The following is a 13,019-nucleotide window of genomic DNA, read 5'->3' as shown; positions in this document are numbered from 1 at the left end:
GTCTTCCTCGCTCTCTCCATTTCTCTGTTTGCATGTATATAATTCTCGCTGTATTTTTTTCTATTATAATTTACCCTTTTCCTGTCAGTCATAGGGTTTTATCTCAGGGCCTACGCTACTATCTCTGACCTCTTTCACTCCAGGCTAGCCCTCTACTACATTGACTACAGTGCCACTTCTGGGTTTTGGTGGTTAAAGGGAGATAAGAGATGAGTCTCATGGACATGGACTTTTCTGCACTGGAAGGCTTCCAACCACGATGCTTATATCTCAGCGTCCAGAGTAGCTAGGATTACAAGCATAAGCTGCAAGTGCCCAGTTTGTATATTTCTGTTTTATTCTCTGTTTCTAACAGAGAGGATAAGTAGGTTTGAGAGCCTTTCTGGAACCAGCGAGAGATCCAATGTACAGAAACATCTTACACTGTGCAGGAAATTTAACCCTGGACCATTCACCCTTATCCACAACCAAATCCCAAGTTATGGTAGTAGAGCTGTGGCTCAAGTGGTAAAGTGTCAAATAGATTGAAAATGCCAAAGGAGATGGTGAGGCCCTGACTTCAAGAATCTCTACTACTGGCATGAACAAACAATTAGTTAACTAACTAATTACCTGATTAAGTAATTAATTTAGTAATTAATTTCTTAAATTTTGAAACCTTATAAAATTGAAGGTAGAATGTAGCTCTTTCAAAATATTTAAGACCAGTTTAGTAAGCTTGCATTTCTTTTTTTTTAATTTTTAATTTTAATTTTAATTTTTTGTGAATATACTGTACAGAGGGGTTACAATTACATGGGCAAGATAATGAGTACATTTCTTATCAAGCATTGTAGCCTCCTCCTTTTTTTTCCTTCATATTTCTTTTCTCAGAATCTCACTTATGTTTGTGCTAAATCTTATGCACTCCATGGTGCAGTTGAAATAATCACGTTCTATATTCAAACTAAGTTTAGGTTTAGGAACCTGTATTTGTTTTGAACCTGTATTTGTTCATCTGACAGATCACTCACTCATTCATGTCATAAATCATTATGGAAACTGGATCACGTTTCTGTAGCAGCCTAGGAGACATAGATTTAACAACTGCATATCTCAACTAATTATGTTATTCCTTGGTTGTCTTGTATTAACCATTCGACTATCAAATCTGTCACTCATCCACACACAAAAAAATTACATAAATATGTTTAAAATATGAATATCTATAAAAGTTTCAAAACGCAAAGTAAATAAGAAATGTTTTAGGTTTTAGAAATGTTTCATTTTAAGATGCACAGTTGTACAATAGGGTCAAGTTGTACAATGATTGTTCAGAGAATATAATTGTCTCCATATTGAAAACAGAGTCATCTCATTGTTAAATGCAAATAACTATGGAAGAAATGTGGTATGGATTCTAATGTGGGTAGCTTAAGTTACACAATCTATATGCTTCAAAGCGAATTAATTATTATGATTCATTTTTCACATTGGAAATAAGTTTATTGACAAAGGCTTTGATTCTTTAGTTATAATTGTAAGAGAAAATAACTCAATTCTTGGTTTATAAAAATTGGAATCTTAGAGAACTCTAAAATAAAGCAGAAATAAATATGCTAAAATAGTGCAGAGAATGTTCAATTAGATACATAGACTTTACCAGACTATTGGCCTTTTAACAATTCATGTAAAGCTCTCTGACTATAAAATATACAGGCTCATAAGTATACCCTGCTGTGACTAAAGAGGGACAAGCCATTGTGAAGGCTGCTTGAGAAACATAAATCATTTCAAATTAAATTTTCATGCATTCTACTAGACAGCACTAATAAAATGTGTTTATGATTAAAGACATTTGTCTTTGCTGAAAAAACGCAGAACTATACAATAAAAACACATTCACATAGATGTATGGACACATTATCTTAGAATACCTATCCATTCTGATATATGATATTTCCCATTGATTTGAGACCATAATTAAAAATCCCTATATAATTTCTGAATAGCTAAATGTAACATTACATTAAAATTATGTGTTTTCTTCCAGCATTTTTTTTCAGGAAGACACTTGCCAAGTCACAATAAATAGTGTCAATTAGCAGCATGTATAAATTTTAGCAATTTATTTAGAAGCATACTTGCTTCATTTAATAGTTCTATTTTATTGTCTCGAGTTTTGGAACTTGTGGCGATGTCTTAAAACTTTAAATATATTTTAAGTTTCCATACACATTGTGATCATTAATTTTTACAATTAATTTTCCTTTAAATTTAATTTCTTACGTGTTTTTTCTTCCCTTCTCTGTTTTCTGCTTGGGCAACTTTGCTCCTGTCTCTTTAACTACTTTTACTAACATTTGGCTACTGATGGTTTCTCTATGTTTTTCCTGATATGTATATGTATTTTAGTTTTAAGGATGGTAATAGAAGGTTAGAATTGTAGCCATTGTCTTTCCTCTGTTTTCAACCTGTCTAAAAAGTGCTTTGAGATGTTATGGTCTTTATCCTTTGAAATAAATGTGCACCTCAAACTGACCATTTTAGGATGCCCTATTTGTCTTTGCAAATTGGTGATTAGATTATGAAAAACAAACTATAGCTTTAATATATTTTATTTTATGGTATTTGTAGTTAGTTTTTCCAGGTGAGACTTAACGTCTCTGACCAAATTTGAAAACTTTTCAGATGTTTTCCCTGTGATTCTCACCTTTAATCACCCTCTCTGTTGTTTTTGTGCACATTCAATTGTTTGTGTTTTATAGCTTATCCTCATAATTCATTCGGCTCTTGTTGCATTGTTTTCCCATAATTTTTGCCTGAGTGTTACAATGTACTATTTTGCTGTGGATATATTGCTTCTGGAATATATAATCTCTTAGAAAATCAACCTGTTAGATTTATATTAAGTACTGGAGTTTTGTTTATTTTTTGTTTACTTATCTATGTTGAGGTGCTTGGGATAAGACTGTACTGGAGACTGTTAATCAGCAGGGACACTGGATATAAGTGTAAGGACCCTGTACTACAGCATGTCAGTGTCATATATTAATTATTACTATTAGTATTACATGTGGGGGGAGTGTTATTTATATTGATGTTTGAGCTCAATGCTTCTTAATGTCTTGGCTTATTTGTATATTGTACCTTACCACTTAAATCACACGCTAGCCTGGCTTTTTTTGTTGGTTCTTTTGGTGACAGAGTATCATGGACTTTCCTCTCAAGACTGGTTTGAACTATGATTGTATGGATTTCAGACTCCTGAATAGCTTAAATTAGAAGCAAAGCCAAGGGAACCAGCTGTCAATGGTCAAACTGCAAAGAGCAGGTTTGAATACCAATAATCTTTATACTTCAATCACATTCTCAATCTTTGTTTCTGAAGTTAATGCAGATCAATGTATGTGATGTACAAGTAAACATACAATGTGTAGAGCTACACTTTGAGTGAGTTGCTTTATGAAGAATATTCTCCAAACTTTTTTTTCTTTTGGTTGTGGGACTTGAACTCAGGACTGGGCACTGTCCCTGACCAATTTTGCTCAAGGCTACATCTCTATGACTTTGAGCCACAGCTCTGATTCTGGTGGTTAATTGGAATTATGAGTCTCCTGGACTTTTCTTGTGTGGTCTGGCTTTGAATTGAATTCTCATGTCTCAGCCTCCTGAAGAGTTAGGATTACAGGAATGAGCCACCAGCACCTGGCTAGCTATATATTTTTTGGCTTTTTCTTTTTTTTTACTGGGGATTGAACCCAGGACATTGCCCTTGTTAGGCACTTTGCCACTGAACTACATTCCAGCTCCATTCTTAACACATTTCTTAATCATGTCCTAAATGATCTCCTTAATGAGATTGCTGTTAGATTTCTCTTAGATACTAATTTGACAAGCAAACTTAGTTTAGATGTACTTTGAGCATATTCTATTTTAGATGGTGGAATATCTACAGTGTTAATGTTTAAAATGAAGAGAATAGATGATAACTTTTATTAATTTGTTCAAACCACAATATCCACACTCACCTGCAGAATCCTGACAATTATATTACATTTAACTATTCATCTATGCTAGTAAAAGATGTCAAAATAAATAAAATTTCAAAATATTAGAGGATGTGTTTATTTAAAGTATCGACTTTACTTACATCTTCATATTCTAAAAAGTTCTCTTTTAATTTTTCCTTTGATTATTGTCTCCTTCATATATTTCAACCAGAAGCTTTGGTTCTCCACTGACAAACAGATTCCATTTAACATAGATTCACTCAGCTACAAGATTTCTTCTTCCAAAATAAGAGCTGAAAACTAGTATGTAAGGCACATTCTGGTTTCCCAATAATATTCACAAAATTTATTATGGTTACTTAAATTTTTCCAATCTTCAGTTTGTCTTTTGTTTGACATCTAATATATTTAAAACATGCAATCTCATCATACAGGAAAGCATGTCCAATTAATTTAAGCAGTATCAATAATGTTGACTAGGATAAGTCATTTCTGAATAAACATTTGCAATGATGTATTATGTTAACGAACAACTTAAGAAGATATAGTGTATTTTCTTGTAAAAATGAAAGAATTAAGTAAATTGTTTAAAGTAATATTTCTTCACTTTGTAACTGTTTATTGTTTATAGAACATATGGTTAGCATTTGGTTTATAAAATTTTAAATTACACTGTAGATACTGCTGTTATTTTGAAAATAGATTTTTCTACAGTCATATGATGCATGTGTACTTAATAAATATTGAGTACTATGGTGAAAATAAATGGATATTAGTCAGGTGCTGGGGTTGATTCCTATAATTATAGCTATTCAGAAGGCTGAGATCTGAGGAAATAGGTTCAAAGTCAGGCAAAATATGCATGGGTCTCTTAGTTATAATTAACTAAGATGGAAGAGGAAGTGTGGCTTTGGTGGCTTTGATTGAAAGGCCATGTGAGAGCTTGAAGACTAATACACTGTTGAGAAGTATGTAAATTAGCAAAACCACTTTGGAAAGCACTTTTGGAGATTCTTCAAAAAACAAAAAAGAAAAAGAAAGAAACATGGGCTCCCCCTACAATCCAGCTATACTACTCTTGGTCATCTACCCAGAATATTACAAGCCAGTACACAGCCAAGCTACATACAACCATATTCATTGCTCATTATTCACTATAGCCAAGTTATGCAAATAGCACAAATGTCTTTAAATGGATGAGTGGAAGCAAAAAACTGTGGTGCATTGTTTCAATGGAATTTTGTCATCTACTGGAAAGAAATGATTGAATCTGAAAAACATCATGTTAAGCAAAGTAAAACCAGCTCAGACAACCAAGGAGCGAATGCTTTTTCTCATGTGTTTATAAATTAACTTATAAACATATTCAAAAACATGTAGGAGTCATGTAACATAAACCCAAACAAATTGTCTAAAGCAAAGAATCCTTGGGGAGGATTGTAGTGATGTAACTGCTTGGAAGACTAGCAAACAGTTTCACAAAATGAAAACCAGAAAGCCTAGAAACCAGTTTTGTAGGGTGTCTGGAGGAATTAGTCAAAGGCAGTGGCAGATAAGTGGAAAGAGGAAGGGTGAATGGATATAGTCATTATATTCAATGCACATATATGAAAACGAAATCATATAATCTGAGGAGTGGGTAGATTTGGGAGAGATGGGAGTGGGAATGATGGAAGGAGTGACATTAATCAAGATGTATTATACTCATAGACTGACATGTTGAGTTGAACTGCTTTTGTACAACTACTTACATACAATAAAAAAATGCCTTATCTTTATTAATTTGCCAGAAATATATAGTGTTTCTCTTCACTAACCCAGTAACAATTGTTTATTCTAGCAAGGAGTTATACAGGTCATCCAAAAATTCAGCTTAAGTGAGCATTTGTGTTCCTGTTGAGCTATATAAAGTATTGCTTGCCTTTAGTTAAATCATTCAAAATTTAATTTAATAGGTCTTCTGAAACAAAAGTGACTATAAGCTGATGCCCACAGACTCACAATAGCATTTCTCTAATAGAATCTTCTAATGGACATTTCTTATAATGTTCCAGTACTAAATTCCTCAACTATAAGTTAATAATTTGTACAAAATGCCAGAAAAAAATTCAATATAATTTCATAAAAGTAAAATTTCTCTGTCTTGTTTAAACAATATATTTCCTGCATCTGGTCTCTCATTTCTGGAAAATGAATTCTATCCAGGAAGTCTATCTACACCTAACAGTTGGTTTGTGATCATCAGTTAGCAATCCCAGTGTATAGCATAGCTTATTAAATCATAGTGCTTGCAGTATTTCTGTCTCTTTACAGTATGAAATTAGCAAAAGTTTTATGTCCTTAAATAATTTTTTCCTGGCTTTGAATTACTCACATTTTTCAGGTTAATATGTACTACATACTGGTTGAACTGAATTCAAGTAGGATATTGTCACTATGAATCCAATGAGTGCAAACAATGAATGCAAAACCTTATTTCTATTTTAATTTTTTAAATTCCAAAGCCAGGTGTCAAGGGCTCATGCTGCCTCTAAGCCTGGATACTGAGGAGGCTCAGATATTAGGATCTTGGTTTGAAGCCAGTCTGAGTAGAAAAATCCAAGAAATATTCTTACCAAAGAGCTGAAAGTTTGTAACTCGAGGTAGAGCACCTGCATGAGTGACAATATACAACATGAGTTCCTGAATTCAAGTCTCAATACTGGCAGACACCACAACAAAGCAAAACAACTAATTAGTCTCCTAGAAATATTCATTGAATCCAACAGAATTAGTCAACTGTATAACATATAAAAAGTACTTTTTATGCCATTATCCCTTTTTGTTTATATTTGCAGTCAATAAATTCATTGTATATGAATCTGCTATGGTTTCCCAAGACACATCTCTGCTGTAACTTATGTGCTGTTGTTCTGGAATCCACAATATTTCTCTCAATGTCACATTTATCTGAGTATTTTATTATTATAAGACTTTTAAATCTCCATCTACAATTGAGCCATTTCATTGTCATCCATACATTTTTGAAATGCATTCACTCAAGCTTTAAAAAATACAAAATCAACATTGTTATTTATAGAGATATATATTTATTCATTACAGGTCAATTACATATATTCCAATAATATGACTACACAGTTAAAATATTTTTAAATTACAAAAGTGACTAAGCAATGAATGGACCTCACAGCACGGAGTGAAATCCTCTGGTTACTAATTGAAAGTGCTGTACAGCCATTTTGATTATTAATGGGAGGAAAAGAGCATCCATCGAAATATTTCAAACTCAGTATCCAACTACATTAATGGAACCATAAAGTCCACTGAATAGTTTTGTGCTTTGAAATGCCAACAATGGGTCTCAAATCTGATGACTTTCTGGTCTGTCATTTATTTATACACTGATTTAATGGGGAACTTAATTCTCTTTGGCAAGCATTATTTTTTAATGGGAATACTATTACTTATTAAAAGAGTATAAAGGATAACATTTGTGTTCACATAGACAAATATATTCAGCATGTAGTAGATTATATTCGATGATATTTTGTCGCTTTTTGGAGGATTTCTGTTTAGTTGCATTTAAATCACCACCCTGCAGACCTCAGCCCTTAAGTAGCTATAATTACCCAGCCCTAATGAGCTTTTCAGTATGTGTGTTTTGTATGTCATTATAATTTTGCCACATTATGTCAAGTTAGGATAAAACAGTAATCCTTAGCCACACACTTCATAAATGAAATTGTCCAATAGGAAATTAGTGCAAAACATTAGAGTATTGACACATGAGAATAAAAAAATCTTATTCAAAAATACAAAAATCATAAGGTTCATAATTTGGGGTGAAGGATTGCAGCCATCAAATTCTTATTCAAGAGGAAGTAAGGCTTATTTGCATATTACTAGGTACATGATTGGAAATTTGGATATGCAAATAAAGCACTCCATGTTTTGGTGAGATTTCTGGGGTTTGGTGGGTTTAATTGCCCTGAAAGATTTTAAAAGGTTGAAAACACAGAAAATTTCTTTTCCAATCAATGCACAGACAACAAAACATCTTTTAAAATGTTTACCAAAATTAATACACTAGGCTTTAGAGAGGTGGCTCAATTATTAAAGCTCCAGCCAATGACAGTCCTGATCTTGGACATAAAAATTAATAAACTAGTCTATACATTTATGTAAATAATGGTTGTTAGGTATGATAGTCATAAAAATTATTACTGGACTTGAACTCAGGATTCCAGTCTCACTTGTATTTTACCACTCACAACTTATGCTACACCAGTTAAGTCAGGACTCCACTCCTGAATTTTGTTTATTACTTGGAAACAAGAGTCACTTGGATTTGTCTGCCTGGGCTGGCTTAGAACTTCTTTGTGAGCTCTCAATCTCTTGAGTATCTATGATTATAGATGTGAGCCACCAGTGCCTAGAAGGATAAAAGTAACAAATTTCTAATAGTTTGCAAATAAATTTTATGTTCTACTAAAGAACAATTGAATAGGAAATATCTATCAGACACATTATCTTTTCTTCTTATAGTATTTGAGTACAAGGTACAATAATTCAAGTCATAATCACATAATTTGTCAGCATACTAACCATTATTTCTAAATGAATTGTACTTTGAATTATCTAGATTTTGTGATAACATGTTTATGTACTATCTAGGTATTATGAGAATGATCATTCACACATGTGCCTATATGTTCATGCATGTGCATGCATAAATATAGCAAAGTAAGGTTGTTGGATGACAATGAGCAAATATTTCTTGATTCCAGTATAGTTTCATATGAGCATTTGGGATCTCACAGTAGTTCTCAAAAATTCAAAAAATCATTAGGCATATAATTTGGGGAGATGGATTGCAACCATCAAATTCTTATTCAAGAGGAAGTAAGGTTTATTTGCATATTACTAGGCATGTAATTGGAAATCTTGATATGCAAATAAAGTACTTCATATTTTGGCCTTGTTTCTGGGTTTTGGTGGGTTTAATTGCCCTAAATGATTTTTAAAAAGTTCAAAACGTGGAAGATTTCTTTTACAATCAGCACACAAACAACAAAACTTGCAAGTACTGACAAGAGTCAATGGTTGTGACATTGATACATTATGTGAAACATTTGTATCCTTAGCCAGGGAAATTTTGTTTTCTCTTTCTTACATTTTTTCCTTTCTTACCCTCTACATTTTTACACTAATCACTGTATTTTTATGAAGTGACATCACACAGATAGCTATCAATTAAATTACAGTGGAATAAATACAAATTCAAGTATGTGAGATCCCATGAAAGTTACTGTAAGAGTAAGTTTATGAATGCAAGTGATGGCATCCAAAGAAACCTATATCTGTGCCTGGGCTGAAGTGTGCCCCTCCCCCAACTTTACTTTTTCAGCCCTCATCCCTCATGCCCAGGAATATGATACTTTAAATATAGATTTTGCACCAAGGAAAAAGTTAAAATGAGGCCATTATTGGATAGCACAGTGAAAATGAACTATGATCCTCTTTTGACAAGGAAATGTAATAGAGAAATAACCCTAAGGAAGAACAGTAGCAAGAAAACAAGTGCAAGGGAGGAGATAGTACCCCCATGGAATAGAGTGGAGGATGCTTCCAACACCAGCACCAGCTTGACTTCTAGCCTCTAAGTGTGAGAATAAATAGATAATTCTGTTATAGTTCACCTTGTGTGTGGTATTTCATTTGAAAGCCTTAGCAAAGGAATGTAAAACTTACAATGCTTTTTCTTAATTTTTTTATTGTGAAAATACTGTACAGAGGGGCTACAGTTACATGAGCAAAGTAATGAGTACATTTCTTATCAAGAATTGTTGCCTCCTCCTTTGTTTTCCCCTACCATCCCTTCCCTCCCACCCCATATCTACAGCAACCCACCCCAAACCTAAATTGTGAAGTTCGTTTTTCAACATAGTGTCTTCTACGTCTCATTGTTACAATGGGTCAACCTGTTTCCCTATTTAAACATTTTGTTTTTCCCCTTCCTCTCGCCAAATTATAACAACATCAAATACCATGAAAACAGGGGTTATACCTTGTGGGAGTTTATTTAGAAAAAACATATTAGTCACTGATAGAGGCAAGACAGAAACTTCATTAAATAGCATTTTATATTCTTCCCAGTTTACTTCAACATTTAATGTCTTTATTAGAGCCTCAAATACCCATTACAAAAATCTTAACTATATAAAGACAACACTAAGAGCATGTTTTATATATAGGTTTTTCTGTAACTGGGTTTCTAGTAATGTGAAGGCTAGTATTTCAAAAACACTCCAACTAAAATTAATTTAAAATATAGGGAAAATATTGAAATAAAAATTCACAAAACGTTTAAATGCTAACAATAAAGTAAAAATGTTGTAAAAATAAAATGTAGAAAGAGCTTACTGTAGGTCATTGAAGGGAATGGATTTGTATACGTTCAAATATGCAGAAGAAATAAAGAAAGCAAAAATAAAGGAATAATGGATGGTATGGTACCAGTATTAGTTTATTAAGAAAAAAACATGACATGCATAATTTCTAACTTCTTGACATTACCTGTAATAAGATGAATACAGAAGTTTAGAATAGGGCTGGGAAGGTGGCTCAGTGGTAGAGCACTTGCCTTGCATGCTCGAGGCCCTGGGTTCGATTCCTCAGCACCACATAAGAAAAAAGAAAAAAGCCAGAAGTGGCGCTGTGGCTCAAGTGGTAGAGCGCTAGCCTTGAGCTGAAGAGCTGAGGGATAGCGCCCAGGCCCAGAGTTCAGGCCCCATGACCGGACCAAAAAAAAAAATAAAAAAGAAGTTTAGAATAATAAGCCACCAACTTTTCAACAATAAAGGAACATCTATAAGATGCTAGACACATGCAACACCAGAGGCTCTGACCTGTAATCCAAGTGGAGCAAGAATCTGGAATCTAGAAGATCAGAGTTTGAAGCCAGCAAGGACACAAAAAATGCTGTAAGTAGTCTTCTCCAAGAAACCATCAAACGGCTTGACTGGAGGCATGATTTAAGTAGGAGAGCAGCAGCCAGAGAAGCCCAGCATGTATAAGACCCTGAGATGAATGCTTGGCACAGGAAGAATTTTTTTCAATGACAATAAAGCAATATGTTTAAAATGCTTATCAACCATCAACCCAAATCTGGGTTTTTCTTATTAAACTGCCATACAAATACAAAGATTTAAAATATGTAAACAATGATCTATACAACTTCAGGGGGAAGGCTTGAGGTGGGATGTAGGAAAAAAATGAGGGAAGGGGTAACAAGTTGACAAGAAATATACTTATTTTCTTATTTATATAACTAACCTCTCTGTACATTACCTTGACAATGAAAAAGGAAGACAAAAAGTAAAATATGTAAAGAATTAATATGTAAAGAATTAAAATTGAGAACATTTCACACCAAAATTCTCTCTCTGAAGGAATATGCTAACCCTATTCCTCACAAGAAAATAAAGTGACATGAGGCAAAAGATTGAGATAAGGAAAAAATTAACAATATAAAAATAAATACGTATGTTCAAAATGTGAAAGTTGCCTTCTAATTACTTGGCATTTAGGGTTTGAGACAACGCAAAAGTAAGTAGTAGTTTGCAAACTAAGAAAATTATCAATAAAATATCTCTAATGCATCCCAATTGATGTATGCTAGAATTAAGTTATGAATAAGATATATTAAACATTGTATGTGACTAAATATTAGTAAGTGTATTGGAAAGTTATGTAGATCTGATTTTAAAAACACTGAGAAAACAAATGTAGTACTAAATCAAAAAACTTTAATATTAAAATTTTGGAAGAAATAAATTATCCTAAATTGCCATAATTGTTATTATTAATACAGAAGTAAAAAGATATTTAAAAAATGTAAAAGAAGGGCTGGGAAGGTGGCTCAGTGGTAGAGCGCTTACCTTGCATGCATGAGGCACTGGGTTCGATTCTGCAACACCATATAAATAGAAAAAAAAACAGAAGTGGTGCTTTGGATCAAGTGGTAGAATACTAGCTTGAGCTGAAAAGCTGCTAAAGGACAGCGCCCAGGCCCAGAGTTCAGGCCCTACGACTGGACCCCCCCCCTCAAAAAAAAGAAAAAAGAAAAGAGAAGACATAAATATTTCAATACATAAAATTAGTGATTATGTATATCTACAAGTAATAAATATAGATTCACAAAACAAATTATTGAGTTTTTAAAAATATTCACTTATTCTTTCTAAACTTCAAATGGTTGTACAAAGGGGTTACAATTTAAGCACTTAATATCTGATGTTTCTTGATCAGAAACTCTTTTCATCATTTTCCTCCATTCTACTACTCTATTGTAATATTTGTGTTTGTGTATTCTTTTTGTTTCTTTTTTAAAATTTTTATTGTGTAGGTGATTTACACAGGGGTTAGAGTTACATAGGTTAGGTACTGAGTATCTTTTTTGAACAGTGTCACCTCTTTCCTCATTTTTGTTTTTCCCTCCCAACTTCTTTCCTCTATTAGTTTTTCTTTTACCAGCTATTGTGTTTACTTTTAAAATTATAGGCACATTCTAGTTACCACAAATGAGGAAAACTATGCAACCTCTATTTCTTTGGGTGTGGCTGCTTACGTCAATTAATATAACTTCCCCAAGTGTCTCAATTTCCTTATGAATGGTGCAATATCATTTTTTCTGGTGGAAGCATAGAATTCCATTATATATACATACCACATTTTCTTGATCCATTCATCCACTGAGGGGCAACTTGTTTGATTCTATATATTGGCTTTTGTAAAAAACAAAAACTGAAATGAACAAGCTTGTGCTGATAGCTTTAGTGGGGCCTAGTTTATGATCAATTGGATAAATGCCGAGGAGTGGGATTGCTGGATCATAGGAGAGCTCTATGTTTATTCTTTTGAGAAACCTCCAAACTACTTTCCAAAGTGGTTGAGTAAGTTTACATTCCCACCAATGGTGTAGTAGCATTGCCTTTTGACCACATCCCAGACAGCAGGAGGAGGTAG

The sequence above is a fragment of the Dipodomys spectabilis genome, unplaced genomic scaffold (genome assembly GCF_019054845.1).
Source record: "Dipodomys spectabilis isolate Male_0828 unplaced genomic scaffold, ASM1905484v1 ptg000134l, whole genome shotgun sequence".
NCBI classification, from domain to species: Eukaryota; Metazoa; Chordata; class Mammalia; order Rodentia; family Heteromyidae; genus Dipodomys; species Dipodomys spectabilis.
Note: the sequence above shows the minus strand (reverse complement) of the source record.